The sequence below is a fragment of the Heterodontus francisci genome, chromosome 10, assembly GCF_036365525.1.
Source record: "Heterodontus francisci isolate sHetFra1 chromosome 10, sHetFra1.hap1, whole genome shotgun sequence".
Classification (NCBI taxonomy): domain Eukaryota; kingdom Metazoa; phylum Chordata; class Chondrichthyes; order Heterodontiformes; family Heterodontidae; genus Heterodontus; species Heterodontus francisci.
Genome location: NC_090380.1, coordinates 106107694 through 106123614, shown reverse-complemented (window position 1 = coordinate 106123614; position 15921 = coordinate 106107694). Strand labels below are relative to the sequence as shown.

At 42.8% G+C, this 15921-nt stretch overlaps 1 protein-coding gene across 3 annotated transcripts in view; it reads right to left on the bottom strand.

Moving 5' to 3' along the window:
- Nucleotides 1-15921, bottom strand: part of LOC137374707 (uncharacterized) — a 195708-nt gene that overhangs the window by 127319 nt on the left and 52468 nt on the right. The window contains exons 2-3 of one of the 3 annotated variants that reach the window (XR_010975888.1): nucleotides 13513-13715; nucleotides 4265-5813 (exon numbers count right to left, since the gene is read on the bottom strand). The exons of 1 other annotated variant lie outside the window; for it this stretch is intronic. The gene's annotated coding sequence lies outside the window, so the exon portion shown is untranslated. Of the gene's footprint in view, nucleotides 1-4264; nucleotides 5814-7427; nucleotides 8539-13512; nucleotides 13716-15921 lie in introns of those variants that run through there. One more of the 3 variants, XR_010975889.1, reaches the window with a different exon arrangement.

The window sequence follows — 15921 nt, the reverse complement described above, 5'->3', positions numbered from 1 at the left end:
GCACTTTCTCGATCTTGATTCTTTCACCAGAGTAAATAGTTTCTCTATATCTACCCTATCGAATTCTTTTAACTTTTTAAACACCTTGATCTGATCTTCAGTCTCCTATATATAGTCAGTGGAATAGAAGCAAAGTTTATGCAACTTGCACTCATAATTTAACCCGCTTCACCCCAGATATCATTCTGGTGAATCTATTCTGCATCCCCTCCAAGACCAATATATCACTATTGAGGTGCAGTTTCCAAACTGAACATAGTACTCCAGATAGTGTCTGTACGACTGAAACATAACTTTCTCCCCTTTGAAATCCATCTGCAAGCACATTAAATATAGACCAATGCATGTATATATTCAGACTCATTGCGAGTGGAATCAATTGAGATGGTATAAGTAAGATGACACAAACGCTTCTATAAGCCAAGACATTAGCATTTTCACCCTTGATGGTGCGGTGAAATAACATGCTTGAACTCTGACAGAAGCAGATATGACGAGCCAATATCCTGTTGATATGTTTTTGGCAGTAAGCAGGTTTTCTGGTTGTTAGTACTAAATCCAGTTGAAGCAACCCAGCCCTGCTTTGTCCCTTCGTCGTTTCATCTCCTGTTGAAGGAGTTCAGTGGCGTAATTCAGCCTTGGCTCAGTTAGTAGCATGTTCACGCCTGAGTCAGGAAGTTGTAAATTCAATCCCTGCTCTGGAGACTTGAGCACAGTACAGTACAGATGGAGATGTTGTCTTTCAAATGAGATGTTAAACCAAAGTCTTATCTACTCTCTCAGGTATAAGTAAAAGAAGCCATTGTACTCTTTCAAAGAAGAACAGGGGAGTTCTCCCTGGTGTCCTGGCTAATATCTAGCCCTCAACCAACATCAATATAACAGATTATCTGGACATTACCTCATTGCTGTTTTGTGGGACTTTGCTGTGTCCAATTTGGCTGCTGTTTTTGCTTCATTGCAGCATTGACTATGCTTCACAAGTGTTTCATTAGCTTTGAGGTGCTTTAGGATGTCCCGAGGTCATGAAAGATACTACATAAATGCAAGAGAAACAGAAAATTCTGGACATACTGAGCAGCTTCTGTGGAGAGAGAAGCAGAGTTAACGCCTGGAATTTTACTCCCCCCCTGTCCCCCGTTGCAGCGAGCTGGTGATGGGGGGGGGGGGATGTAAAATTCAGTGGGAGGTGGAGGGGTGGGGGGAGGCCATTCCTGACACCTTCCCGCCCCACCCCCGCTGCAAATTTACGAGGGGCAGTGGTGACGAGAAACGCCCACCCGCCTCAGGCCAATTAAGGCCCTTAAGTGACCAATTAACTGCCACTTAAGAGCCTCCTCCTGCCGCTGCTGGTATTTTACCAGTGGCGGGCAGCGGCTGTGGTCCCCCAGGAGGCTGCCCAGTAAAACATGGCAGCCTCCTTGCAGGCTGGGGTGGGTCCCTCCTGATTGGGCACCCTGTGCCCTACGGAGGGCACCCACCTATGGCCCAATTGTCCCCAGAACACAACACTCCCCTGTTGTTCCTCCATCTGAAATCCTGCCCAAGGGCAATTAAGGGCCTTGGGAGCATAAAATCCTGACGTGGCTCCCCAGGCCCAGCAAAGGCAGGCTCGCCCCCGACTTTTTGGCCAGTGGGTGGAGCCTCCCAGTGAACATAAAATGCCAGCCAACGGTTTAGGTCTGTGTCCTTTCGTTAGAACTGGGAAAAGTTACAAATGGTTTTGAGCAAGTGAAAGGGAGGAGGGTGGGGAAAAGAACAAAAGGGAAGGTCTGTGATAGAATGGAAGACAGGAGAGATTAAATGACAACAGTGTTCATTGTGCCATGTCAAAAGGCCTGGCAATGGGACAAGTAGAACATAGAACATAGAACATAGAAAAATACAGCACAGAACAGGCCCTTCGGCCCACGATGTTGTGCCGATCCTTTGTCCTCTGTCAAGGACAATTTAATCTATACCCCATCATTCTCTTTTATCCATATACCTATCTAAAAGCCGTTTGAAAGTCCCTAAAGTTTCTGACTCAACAACTTCCCCAGGCAAGGCATTCCATGCCCCGACCACTCTCTGGGTAAAGAACCTTCCCCTGACATCCCCCTTATATCTCCCACCCTTCACCTTAAATTTATGACCCCTTGTAACGCTTTGCTCCACCCGGGGAAAAAGTTTCTGACTGTCTACCCTATCTATTCCCCTGATCATCTTATAAACCTCTATCATGTCACCCCTCATCCTTCTCCGTTCTAATGAGAAGAGGCCTAGAATGTTCAGCCTTTCCTCGTAAGACTTATTCTCCATTCCAGGCAACATCCTGGTAAATCTCCTCTGCACCCTCTCCAAGGCTTCCACATCCTTCCTAAAATGAGGCGACCAGAACTGCACACAGTACTCCAAATGAGGCCTTACCAAGGTCCTGTACAGCTGCATCATCACCTCACGGCTCTTAAATTCAATCCCTCTGCTAATGAACGCTAACACCCCATATGCCTTCTTCACAGCCCTATCCACTTGAGTTGCAACTTTCAACGATCTATGCACATAGACCCCAAGGTCTCTCTGCTCCTCCACATGCCCAAGAACCCTACCGTTAACCCAGTATTTTGCATTCTTGTTTGTCCTTCCAAAATGGACGACCTCACACTTTTCAGGGTTAAACTCCATCTGCCACTTTTCAGCCCAGCACTGCAACCTATCCAAGTCCCTTTGCAGACGACAATAGCCCTCCTCGGTATCCACAACTCCACCAACCTTTGTATCATCTGCAAATTTACTGACCCACCCTTCGACTTCCTCATCCAAGTCGTTAATAAAAATCACAAACAGGAGAGGACCCAGAACTGATCCCTGTGGCATGCCACTGGTAACTGGGCTCCAGGCTGAGTATTTACCATCTAAGACCACTCTCTGCCTTCTATCAGTTAGCCAATTCTTAATCCAACTGGCCACATTCCCCACTATCCCATGCCTCCTGACTTTCTCCATAAGTCTACCATGGGGGACCTTATCAAATGCCTTACTAAAATCCATGTACACCACATCCACTGGTTTACCCTCATCCACTTGCTTGGTCACCTGCTCAAAGAATTCAATCAGGCTTGTGAGGCAAGACCTACCCCTCACAAAACCGTGCTGACTGTCCCGAATCAAGCAGTGTCTTTCCAGATGCTCAGAAATCCTATCCCTCAGCACCTATTCCATCAACTTGCCTACCACCGAAGTAAGATTAACTGGCCTGTAATTCCCAGGGTTGTTCCTATTCCCTTTCTTGAACAGGGGCACAACATTTGCCACCCTCCAATCACCTGGTACCACCCCCGTCAACAGAGAAGATGAAAAGATCATTGCCAGCGGCTCTGCAATTTCATCCCTTGCTTCCCATAACATCCTTGGATATACCCCGTCAGGCCCGGGAGACTTGTCTATCTTCAAGTTATTCAAAAACCCCAACACATCTTCCCTCCTAACGAGCACTTCCTCGAGCTTACCAGTCTGTTTCACACCGTCCTCTTCAGTAATACACCCCTTCTCATTCGTAAATACCGAAGAGAAGTACTCATTCAAAACCTCACTTATCTCTTCCGGCTCAACACACAGTCTCCCGCTATTGTCCTTGACCGGACCTACGGTCCCCCTAGTCATCCTCATATTTCTGACATACGCGTAAAAGGCCTTGGGGTTTTCTTTTATCCTACCCGCCAAGCATTTTTCATGCCCTCTCTTAGCTCTCCTAATCCCTTTCTTCAGATCCTTCCTGGCCATCTTGTATCCCTCCAGAGCTATGCCTGTGCCCTTTTTCCTCAACCTTATATACGCATCCTTCTTCTTCCTAACAAGACTCTCAACCTCTCTTGTCAACCACGGTTCCCTCACATGACCATCCCTTCCCTGTCTGACAGGGACATGCTTATCAATGGCCCCTACTATCTGCTCCTTGAAAAAGTTCCACATTTCGACCGTGCCCTTCCCTGCCAGCATATGCTCCCAACTTATGCTCCTCAGTTCCTGCCTGACAGCATCATATCTACCCTTCCCCCAATTGTAAACCTTGCCCTGTTGCACATACCTATCCCTCTCCATTACCACAGTGAATGCTACAGAATTGTGATCACTATCTCCAAAGTGCTTTACTCCAAAGTAAAGAAGCAAAAGATGAAATTTAGAGGAGTTGTTAATGGCAGCATCATGAATGCTGTCCAAAAGCTAAGGGAAAAAAACAAGAAAGTGAAAAAAAACAAACCAACAATAAATACAAATCCTTCACTTCTTTATTTCTCCCATTGTCCTGTTTATGCTGCAGGGCAGATTCAAAGGACTGACAGCAGAACCAGAGCCACTGCACCTGATATGCAATCTAGTGCACACAGAATCAACGCAAAGTGTCATTTTCCTGTTAAACATTCATGATTATGATCCTCCCCTGATGTTGGAAGAAGGAATATTTAAGCTACCAATGTCAAGATAACCATTAGAGGTCAGCAGTTCTGATGGTGGCCATTTACCTTTGCCTTTGATACTATGCCCATCGCCAAGTGATGTTTGCTGTATCTAGGGTTGCCAAACCTCTAGCGTGTCTTGGAATTAAAGATTAATCTCTGGGATATTGCAGCAAGCAACCAGGTAGAAAAATTACAGGGCCTTAAAAAACAACTTTTGCTATTTTCTTTGAATACTTTTGTATTTTTAGGTATAAAAGTATTGACAGGTGGGAAAAAGACCGTTTGACTTACAGTCAAGAGTCATACAATTGTGTAATGAAGAGGCTTTTTTTCTATGCAATTGGCATGGGAAAACAACGTGTCACGCCGATGCATGTGCTGGGTGACCAATGGTGGGAGCTTGGTGGAATGTGACAAAATCTCCAGGAATATGCCAACCAAAGATGGCAATTTAGCTTAATCTGGAAGTGACTGGGCCCCTGTATTCATATTGTTCTCATGCCCCTGTGAAGCCAGAGCTTGCAACTGGCTGTAGAAACATCAAAAAGAAAGATTTCAAAGGCTGAGTGGATAGGGAACAAAAAGGAATGAAAGTTTGTAAAATAAGCTAATCTATTAACAAAAGGCACATCAATGGTTAAGAAGGATGTGGTATGAGGACTAGGAGTGGGATCAGTATTTGGGAAACTGATTTGGGTGGTCCATTCAGCATGGTGAAGGGGCTATACGGGATTCTGCAAATGGCAATCTGAGGGAACGCTCACGTTACAGGTTCTATGTCACAAACTACGTCAGGAAGTGAGGGTAAATTAGATTTCTGTAGTAAGTAATCTGGCAGGCTGCTCAACAGCTTCACTCTTATCTGACAATTTCAAGCCAAAACAACTTGACACATGACGTCCGAGTGAAACAGCTGAAATTACAGCAGAGGATGCTGGGAAGGCATTTGTTACTTTTGGAATATGGCCAACGTGTTGAAAGCAATATTATAAATGTTATGTTTAAATAGTTTATGGAGAGCAGCAGAGTTTATCTGAGGCCAATCTATTCCCTGGTATATGCAAAAAGTCAAGTGTTATTGCAACATAAACAGCATTTCGCCCGCTATTTGACAACTAAACAGATCATCATATTGAGGTCAGCTTGACCTCCTCTTTTCAATCGCATCCTTTCTGCGAGGAGCTTTAAGAATTTATATAGAAATATAATGACTGTAGCTTTCTCAATATTCCTGTGGGAAAATTATCGTCCAGTGCCATGCTGAGCCATGCATGCCAGAAGATCCCAGAATCAATCTCCTGTCATGCTGCAGTTTGCCTTACAGTACTTTTGTTAGGGATGGTTTCATGAGTCCGAGATTGCTGTCCGGTGGTCCTGGATAAACAAAGAAAGAACCTGCATTGATATAGCATCTTTCACAACCTCAAGACGTCCCAAAGTGTTTCAAACCCAACCAAGTACTTTTTGAAATGTAGTCACTTTTGTAATGTTGAAAGTGCATTTAAATGGGGTTCAGGTGAAGACTGAATAAGAGCTTCAATATGTGCTCCCTTAGGCCTGTTAACATTAGTAAGATCCAAGTGTTTATCTCTTGTGGTCCCAGATTGCAAAGTGCGAGTGGACTCACCATAAGCAATATAGGAGGAGCTGCAGCCACACTGTAAATGCTGTCTTCTGGTCTGCCAGGTAATGAACAAGGTCTGACATAATTGATGAAATAAGGATTTCTTCAGCCATTAGCAAGGTATTTCTAGTAGATGTGGACCTTTGATGAGTTCCAAAGGGAAGGGGTTTAATGGCTGATGATGGCAAGGAGGAAACAGGGAAAGAGTAAGAATGAATGAATTGTCCCTGTGCTGCTACACAGCTGGAAGAAATCACTGAGACCGGGGGTGGGGAGACCACAGAGAGATTTGAGAGTAAGGACAAGGAATAATAGGTGAGAGAGTTAGGAACTGAACCATATCTATCAAACCATCCGATAGTCCGAAATCAGACTCTGCATTAAAGACCAAATAATCTTTCTAGTTCCCAGCGACTTTCTTTTATTTGCCTTAGAGCCTTTTTCTTTAACTAATTAACCTCTGATGATATTAGATTTATAATCTACACTCCGTAAAATATGGAATTACTTGCTCTGCTTTATCATCTCCACTTCTTGAAACAATGAACTGAAATTATTTTGAGTGATTTAGAATGGAACATCCTCCCATGAAAGGATTTAGCAATTGCAAAATTGCCGATTTGTATTGAGTCGATCTGATTCACTGATCAAAGTGCTGAGAAGCCTCAGCCTATCTCCAATAGGAGTGTGAACCACTGGCCAGGATCCTGAGATATTTTTGCATGCCTACATCAAACAGAGGAACTGCTGGCCAGGGGTCTGGAAAATCTTTCCCTCTGAGTGGGTCAGGAATGAGAATCACTGACTAGGGGTCTGGGAAGCCATTCTTTGCCTGTGTCACGGGTGAGTGGCCTCTGACTGCGCTGCAAAACCTTTGCTGGCACCTCTTCAGTCTCAGCCTGTGACTCGGGTCTTGGGAATTATCTGCCCTGTGTCAGGAATGAGAATCATTGGCCAGAACCACAAGAATCCTCTGCTTACCACCATTAGGAGTGAGTCACCGTCCAGGAGGAGCCTGTCACATCAACCGTTGAGTCGCTGATTGGGTTTGTGCATCACAAATAGGAAGGAAGGAGAGTAGCTAACCAAGGCCCTGAGAAACATGTCTTAGCTTGGGAGGGGGAAACAACCCATCTCCATGGTAACATGCAGCGAATGACCTTTGCATTGAGTATTGTAAAACCAGGCTGTGTTTGCTTGTTTGTGTTTGTAGGATAAATTTAGTCTGAAGTCAGCTGATCATGAGCGAACAGCAGCTGGAATTCAAATTATTTTAATCCAATAGTACCTATTGCTAATCTACATGCTCCAGATGTGTAAAACATCAAGCAGACTGAAAAAAAACATCAGTAATCTGGTCCAGTTTGCAATGGGTCACCTTGGAATAGGTCAGACCCGTTTATCGTAATTGTGGAGTCAAACATTTTCCATAGATTTAAGTAACAAAAACAAATAGATCAGGCATATATGTGATCAGTAGCATCATGTCATTGAAACCAGGTTTCGTCCCTAATCTGTGGCGGGTTAGCTGATCTCAGTTTTGGAACTTTGAGGGCATGGGGACCTTCTCAGTCGTCTCAGTGTTATTGGGGACTATTTCTGGTCCGGGTTTGCTGTCCAGTGACTACTGTAAAGTGCACTCATGAATGCCCAGTGAGGACAGCTGTGAGGGTCGCAGCAATCGAACAGCTTGCCAAGATCCTCGAGGGGCCACCTGCTTGACAGTAGAGGCAGTACCTTCAGGAGTGGAGGGTGGGAAATTGAGGGAAGAAAATGAAAAGGTAATCAAAAATTGTAGTTGGCTCTTGTAGTTGTAAGACCAATAGACATTTATAAGAATGATGAAAAACTGCAATTTCTTTTATGTAAGAAAACCTTTCCACCAACAATAAAAAAGCCTCATTCAAATTCAGATTTCCATATCAATGCTGGTGCTTCAGTAGTTACAGGAAAAGCTTCATTTAAGATAATTTCTTCCTTTTATAAGACTTAGATAATCAGGTCCCAAAAGACATTCTCTGATGAAAGAAAAAGGGAGGGACATCAGGCTCACAGCACAGATGAGATAAAGCTGTGTTTATGGAAAAGCAGATCAAGAGTTGTGGATTTCTCTCAGACTTTCCCCAGGCCACCGCCAGCAGGCCCTGAGGTTATCCAAACTGTCAAGCTCCTCATCCACAAAAGCACAATCAAGAGAGCGAACACAGTTGAAGGAAAGCCACAAAAAACAAAAACCATCTGCCCCAAAAATGCACTGGAACCTCCTTGTTTCATTTAAAAGGCTCAGAGTACACACAAAGCCTTTAAATCTCTCTTGGAGAGCAGTCTCACAATTTCTAAGAAATACATTTTGACTCCCAATAATTGTCGATGGGTTTCCAGCAGGCCAAGCCACTTGATTAGATAAGTCTGTGGTGTCAATGTCTGCCTTCAATTATCCCAGTAACCATGGGAGTACTCGGACCCGCTCTGTCGCTACAATGAGAAACATGGGAGTTAGGTTCGAAACATTTGATATTTTAACTGTGCAATCAACATCAGGAGTGTCCCAAATATACATAAGAATTCCTACTCTGAGATCCTGGGGCTGTAAAGGTTGGCCTGCATTGACCACAACTAACTTCCTGTTTGTCCAGGAAGTATGGCTTCAGCCACTGGGGAGTTTTTTCCTGGACCCCTCATTGACCTCAGTTTTCTCACAACTTCTCATACTCGGTCAAACGCTGTTTTGATGCTGAGGGCAGTTGCTCTCATTTTTTCTCTGACATTCAACTCTTGTGTCCCTGTCTGGATCAAGAGTGTGATGAGGTCTGGAACTGAATTATTCTGGCCTAACCTAAACTAACTATCACCAAACAGGTTATTAATCCATAAGTGCCACTGATAGAACTGGGGGTGATGTCTACTTCCATCACTTTTTTGATGATTGAGAGGAGGTTGACTGGGCAGCATATGGCCAGGTTAACATTGTCCTGTTTTTTGATGGACAGTATATTTCTGGACAATTTTTCACATTGTTGGGAAAATTATATTGTCATAGCTGCATCAGAACAGATTGACTAAGGGGCAAGGCTAGCTTTGAACTATAATCAGGATGTTGTAAGGGCCCAGTGCTCTCTGCCAATTCTTCATGACACATGAGGTATGTATGATGGTGGCTGCCTCAGGAGGAGACTGAATAGGATTGTCCACTTGATGCTTTTGACTGAAGATGCTTTTTTCTCACATTCATGCCCACCATGATTGAAGATGGGGTACAAATGCAATGGTTCGTACCACCTCTGCACAAGTAACCTGATAGACTACATTATGGGCGATATTCTACATGCTGCCAGTGTAGCTAATACACTAAATAGGTTCTCCTGAAAACATTGACATGCTTGTGGCCTAGTTCCATTCCATGAGCACAGATGTGTGTGTGTCTGTGTGTTATGCTAGTTGAGAACATGATCAGACTCAAACATGATGTCCTCTACAGTTACATAGCCTGACAACTCTCACTGTAGTTCCTCTCATTGTCTTAGCTGAGAGATAAGATTAGATACTTGGGTGAGGTACCAGAAGGCAGCTTGGGTCCCTGGAACGGCATCAGGAAAGGAGGATGGAAGTGAAAGAAAAGTTGAAAGCAGTGAAAGAAATACTGGAGCGTCTTTCAGTTATCTGAACAGTATTTATGTGTTAGGCATCAACGCTTAGACAGTACTACATGGATGGCAAAGCACTGCAGCTTAGGTAATGCAGTAAATGAGAGCACGTGCTACTGTGTGAGTACAGTACTGCACAAGATGTCAGCTCAGTCAATATGGTATGTGCTGGAAGATGCTATAGTCCTGTCCGACCTGGTTTTAGTTTCTTTTGTAGGCTATTTAAATAGGACTAATTCTGCACCCCAGCATTCCGAAACAGGTGAGACGGTGGCATAGTGGTAATGTCACTGGGCTAGTAATCCAGAGCCCAGGCTAATGCCGTGAGGACATGGGTTCAAATCCCACCATGGCAGCTGGTGGAATTTAAATTCAATTAATTAATTCATTAAAATTTGGAATTGAAAATCAGTCTCAGTGATGGGGCAATCATCGATTGTTGTAAAAACCCTTCACTAATGTCCTTCAGGGAAGCAAATCTGCCATCCTTACCCAGTCTGGCTGACATGTGACTCCAGACCCACAGCAATGTGGTTGACTCTCAACTGCCCTCTGAAATGGCCTAGCAAGCCACTCAGTTGTCAAGGGCAATTAGGGATGAGCAACAAATGCTGGCCTTGCCAGCGATGCCTGCATTTCATGAAAAAATAAATTAAAATTAAACAGGGTTCAGTCCTCACAGAGATGACTAGGTGGAGAACAGTATAGTGCTAATTTCCACATTCCCTTCTAACACAACTTCCTACTAGGAACATACTATTGGGAGATGAACTCCAATGTCCTCGGCCATCTTTAAACTCTTTCCTTTGTTTATCCAATAGATACGAATGTGAGAAAATATCTTGTGAGAAAGGCAGTGTGCATAATCGAGCCCATTACATCCAGCTTGTCTGATCAGTCTATGATGGGCTCTCCCACCCTTTTACCAAACACCATCCATTGATCCCCTTTGTATTTCCTGCTTGACTGCTCCCAGCACATGCATTCAAATGAATGACAAAGAAATCACAGGTGGGAAATGCCCTTTAAGATCCTTCTCCTAGCTCCTCTGCCAGACAAAAAACAAGCAGTTTTTTTTTAATAGGGGCAATTCCCTGATTCCAACCTCTCAGAGGGGAATTGAGCTCTAAGGGAGCATGGAAGAATGAAAGAATGAATGAATGAGCAAAAGAAAGAAAGGAAGGAAGGAAAACTTACATCTATATAGCGCCTTACACAATGTCAGGTTGCCCCAAAATGTTTTACATCCAATGAAGTATCTTAGAATTGTTGTAATGTAGGAAAACAGGGTTCCAAAATTACAACGGTCGAGCACAGATCCCCACGACATGGACTCAATCTTAATATCGCTATAGCTTTCAGTGTCCCTGGTCAACAGATATTGCAATAATCAAGCCTAAAAATTATACTTTGTGAGTATATACGTGCAAGTGAGTAACAGTTTTTCCTCCACTATTTTAATCCACTTAAAATAGATAGGTTATCATCTTCATTAAAGTAGTTCACAGAATCGCAGAATTGTTACAGTGCGGAAGGAGGCCATTTGGCCCATAGTGTCAGCACCAGCTCACCGAAAGAGCAATTCACTCAGTTTTATTCCCCCACCTTCTCCCCATAACCCTGCACATTCTTCCTTTTCATATAACAGTCAAATTCCCTTTTGAATGCTTCAATTGAACCTGCCTCCACCACACTCTCAGGCAGTGCATTCCCGATCTTAACCACTCTCTGCGTGAAAAAGTTTTTCCTCATGTCACTTTTGCTTCTCTTACCAAATACTTTAAAGCTGTGCCCTCTCATTCTCGATGCTTTCACAAGTGGGAACAGTTTCTCTCTATATAATCTCTCCAGACCCCTCATGATTTTGAATACCTCTATCAAATCACCTCTCAACCTTCTCTTCTCCAAGGAAAACAGTCCTAACATCTCCAGTCTATCTTCATAACTGAAGTTCCTCATCCCTGGAACCATTCTCGTGAATCTTTTCTGCACTCTCTCCAATGCCCTCATGCCTTTCCTATTGTGCGATGCCCAGAACTGGATGCAATACTCCAGCTGAGGCCAAACTAGTGTCTTAACATAACTTTCTTACTCTTATACATCTATGCCCCTATTAATAAAGCCCAGGATACTGTATGCTTTATTAACCGCACTCTCAACCTGTCCTGCCACCTTATGCACATATACACCCAAAAGTTAACAAAGGAATTTCATATGCACCTAAAATGTTTAATAGACTTTATGTTCTCGTTCTGTAATTTAAGTCTTTTACATCAAGTTCAGGTTTTTAGATAGCAGATCTGTAACCACAACCTGTAACCTCATGGCCCTACACATTCCCCCACTCTACCATTACTATCAAGCCAGGGATTATCCCTGTTCAATGAAGAGTGCAGGAGGGCATGCCAGAAGCAACACCAAGCATACCCGGTGAAGCTACAACACAGGACGACATGCATGCCAAACAGCGGAAGTAGCATGCGATAGGCAGGACTAAGCAATCTCACAATCAACTGATCAGATCTAAGCTCTGTAATCCTGCCACATCCAATCATGAATGGAGGTAGACAATTAAACAACTAACAAGAGGAGGCGGGTCCACAGATATCCCCATCCTCAGTGATGGGGGAGCCTAGCACATCAGTGCAAAAGACAGGGCTAAAGTCTTTGCAACCATCTTCGGCCATAAGTGCCAAGTGGATGATCCGTCTCAGCCTGCTCCTGAGGTCCCCATCATCACAGATGCCAGTCTTCAGCCAATCTGATTCACTCCATATGATATCAAGAAAAGGCTGAAGGCAGTGGATACTGCAAAGGCTATGGGCCCTGACAATATTCCGGCAATAGTACTGAAGCCTTGTGCTCCAGAACTGGCCGGGCCCCTAATCAAGCTGTTCCAGTACAGCTACGACACTGGCATCTACCTAACAATGTGGAAAATTGTCCAGGTATGTCCTGTACGCAAAAATCAGGACAAATTCAACCTTGCCAATTAATGTCCCATCAGTTTACTCTCGATCATCAGCAAAGTGATGGAAGGTATCATTGACATTGTTATCAAGTGGCACTTACTCAGCAATAACCTGCTCACTGGTGCTCAACTTGAGTTCCACCAGGGCTACTCAGCTCCTAACCACATTACAGCCTTGGCCTAAACAAGGACAAAAGAGCTGAACTCCAGAGGTGAGGTGAGAGTGACTGCCCTTGACATCAAGGTAGCATTTGACTGAATATGGCATCAAGGAACCCTAGCAAAACTGGAGTCAATGGGAATCAGGGGAAAAACTTTCCACTGGTTGGAGTCATCCCTAGCACAAAGGAAGATGGTTGTAGTTGGAGGTCAATCAACTCAGTCCCCAGACATCACTGCAGGAGTTCCTCAGAGTAGTGTACTGGGCCCAACCATTTTCAGTTGCTTCATCAATGACCTTCCCTCCATCATAAGATCAGAAGTGGGGATGTTCACTGATGATTGCACAATATTCAGCACCTTTCGCGACTCCTCAGATACTGAAGCAGTCCATGTCCATATGCAGCAAGACCTGGAAAACATTCAGGCTTGGACTGATAAGTGGGAAGTTACATTCATGTCACACAAGTGCCAGGCAATGACCATCTCCAACAAGAGAGAATCTAACCATCTCCCCATGACAATCAGTGGCATACCGTCACTGAAACCCCCATTATCAACATCTTTGGGGGTTACCATTGACCAAAAGCTGAACTGGAGCAGCCACATATGTGATGGAATATAGGTGTAATAGGCTTAATTAGGTAGAATTTAGATATAGTTAATATATTATACCTTTTAGAATTAAATATTGAATAAATGGTCAGTTTTCAAGACTCACTGAAATTCCCCTTTAAGAAGGTACAGATAAAAATTTCAAGGTCTTTCAAGGTCTCTGTTACAATCGAATGTCACCCAGAAGCACCTTTGAAGTTGGGAAATCCATTTCAGTGTCTCTGTTGCCAGGTACTTGAAGAATAAACGCACATTGAAATATCCTGTGTGACAGTAAAAGGTAGCAATAAAATTAATTGATAGTGTTGGTTGGTGATGAAGATAGATCAGCTCAAAAGGTTGTTACAAACTACCATAAAAACACAATTATAGATAATAAAACAATAAATGGAATAGTACTTACAGGAACAAGAGGTCAAGTAAACACAATTATAAACATTTTGACCAGACAAATGCTCACAACTTCAAGAGCAGGGGAATTCCAGCAAAACATTAAGTGGCAATGTTATTTAATGATACTACTAAATATGAATTTTAAAAGCAGGAAAAACACACACAGAAAGGTAACACCTATATGCTAAAAGTTCAGATGATACCTTAGAAGCAGTATAAACATAAGAGTTTCTGAAGCAAAAGTTAAAAGTGTTGAATTCCTCAACAATACTTCTCACCCTATGGTTTATTCGGGGAATTTAAGGTAAAAGTTTGCTTTAAATTTTGATGGCTATTCTAAGATATTTTGCTATAACATTAGCAGGGTTAAACATTTGGATTATATGTTAGAAATAAGATTATGTGTTACATCTCTTAGTAATATTTGATATTGTGATATACTTATCCACTTAAAAGTGTATTGCATGTTAACTTATTTAATAAATATATAAAAGTTAATAAATCATTTCATGTAGCATTCTGTATACAACTACAAGAACTCTCCTCTGTGTTTCTTTAAGTGGAAAAATACATATTGAAGAGAGGTTCCCAGACCCTTATAATATCTGGGATATTTATGACTTAGCCATAATTATTTTAAAAATAGGCTATCCGAAAGATGGTAATATTCTCTGTTAGTTTTCTTTCTTTAAGGGAAAACTAGTTCAATTCATTGGACACAAATAAGTGTATATAGGAATTTGTTGAGTTGGAACTTAATTAAAGGAGATTCATAGGGATGTACGCCTGATTTGGTTTAGTCCCTACAAGGGGTCAAAGTTATAAATCACTTCAGTTGGCGCCCAAAAATGTGTCATCTTGTCAAACAGTCTTGCAGATGGACAGGCAAAACATTCCATCGGCATGACACCCCCTCGAGAGGGGCTTGCCATAGTTAATGTAATCACTAGGGCAGAACAGGCAGCTAATCAGGATGAGGAACTGATTCAGCTATTAGACCCAACTAAAGAGAATCCAAAAGAATATCCATCAAAGTACTTCTATTCAGAGACCCCCAACTAGTATTTTACAGGTTAAGTTGCCCAAGAGTGTCCAGGTCACGAGAACAGCTTGTAAAAGAAGCTCGCGAGGGTATAGGTCAAGCACATAGTGGAGCCCGAACAACATTCTGCAAATTGACTCCTTTATATTGGCCAGGCATGTTTAAAGCCTGTAAAACATAGGTGGCAAATTGGGAGTCATGTAATTTGATCAACAAATCATCACTTATTAAACCGCCACCATTGGCTCCAGTGAAGCCAAATAAATCAATGGAGAAATTTTTTGTTGATTTCATAGGACCACAACCCCCATTAATGGGGTAGAAAAATGTTCTCGCTTGTGTTGATGGCTGCACTTCTTTTTGCTGGCTGGTCCCCACAAAAACTCTTTCGGAAACTGTACTTGTTAATGCTATTACTGACATTATTACTGTAGCTGGTGCACCCAAAATCCAACACTCTGATCAAGGCCTTTGTTTCCAAGATTTTCAAAGACTATTGTGTGCAAAGGGGGATTAGGTTAGAGCACAGCACACCACGTCATCCGCAGTCAGTCAAAAAGTAAAAAAGCTATTGACCAAACTGTTGAGAATCAGAGGGAATAAGTGGGCTGCCATCATTCCGAAGGTACAGCTATCACTAAATAATGTGCCCATCTGTGCATCAGGGACAGTGTTCCCTAGAACACTGTATTACTTAATGTATGGTGTTGAAATGCATACACCACTTACTTGCAGTTCTTTTATTGCCTCTTTGACCCAACAGCAACAATTAGAATTGAAACAAGAAATAACAAATCAAATTCATGAAATTGATCAGTGGATCGGAGCGAAGAATAGACAAAAACAGGTAACTAACAAATCTTGGCAACGTGTAACTGAGGAGTGGGTTCAGGAGAGAAAGTTTGACCAGAAATCTGGTTTGCGAACTAAGTGGAAGAAACCCATTCAAATACATTCTGTTATTAATGAAAGGACTAGCAAAATATTTGCTAACCAGCCAAATGGCAAGCAATCTCTTAAAATTGTCTCTGTAG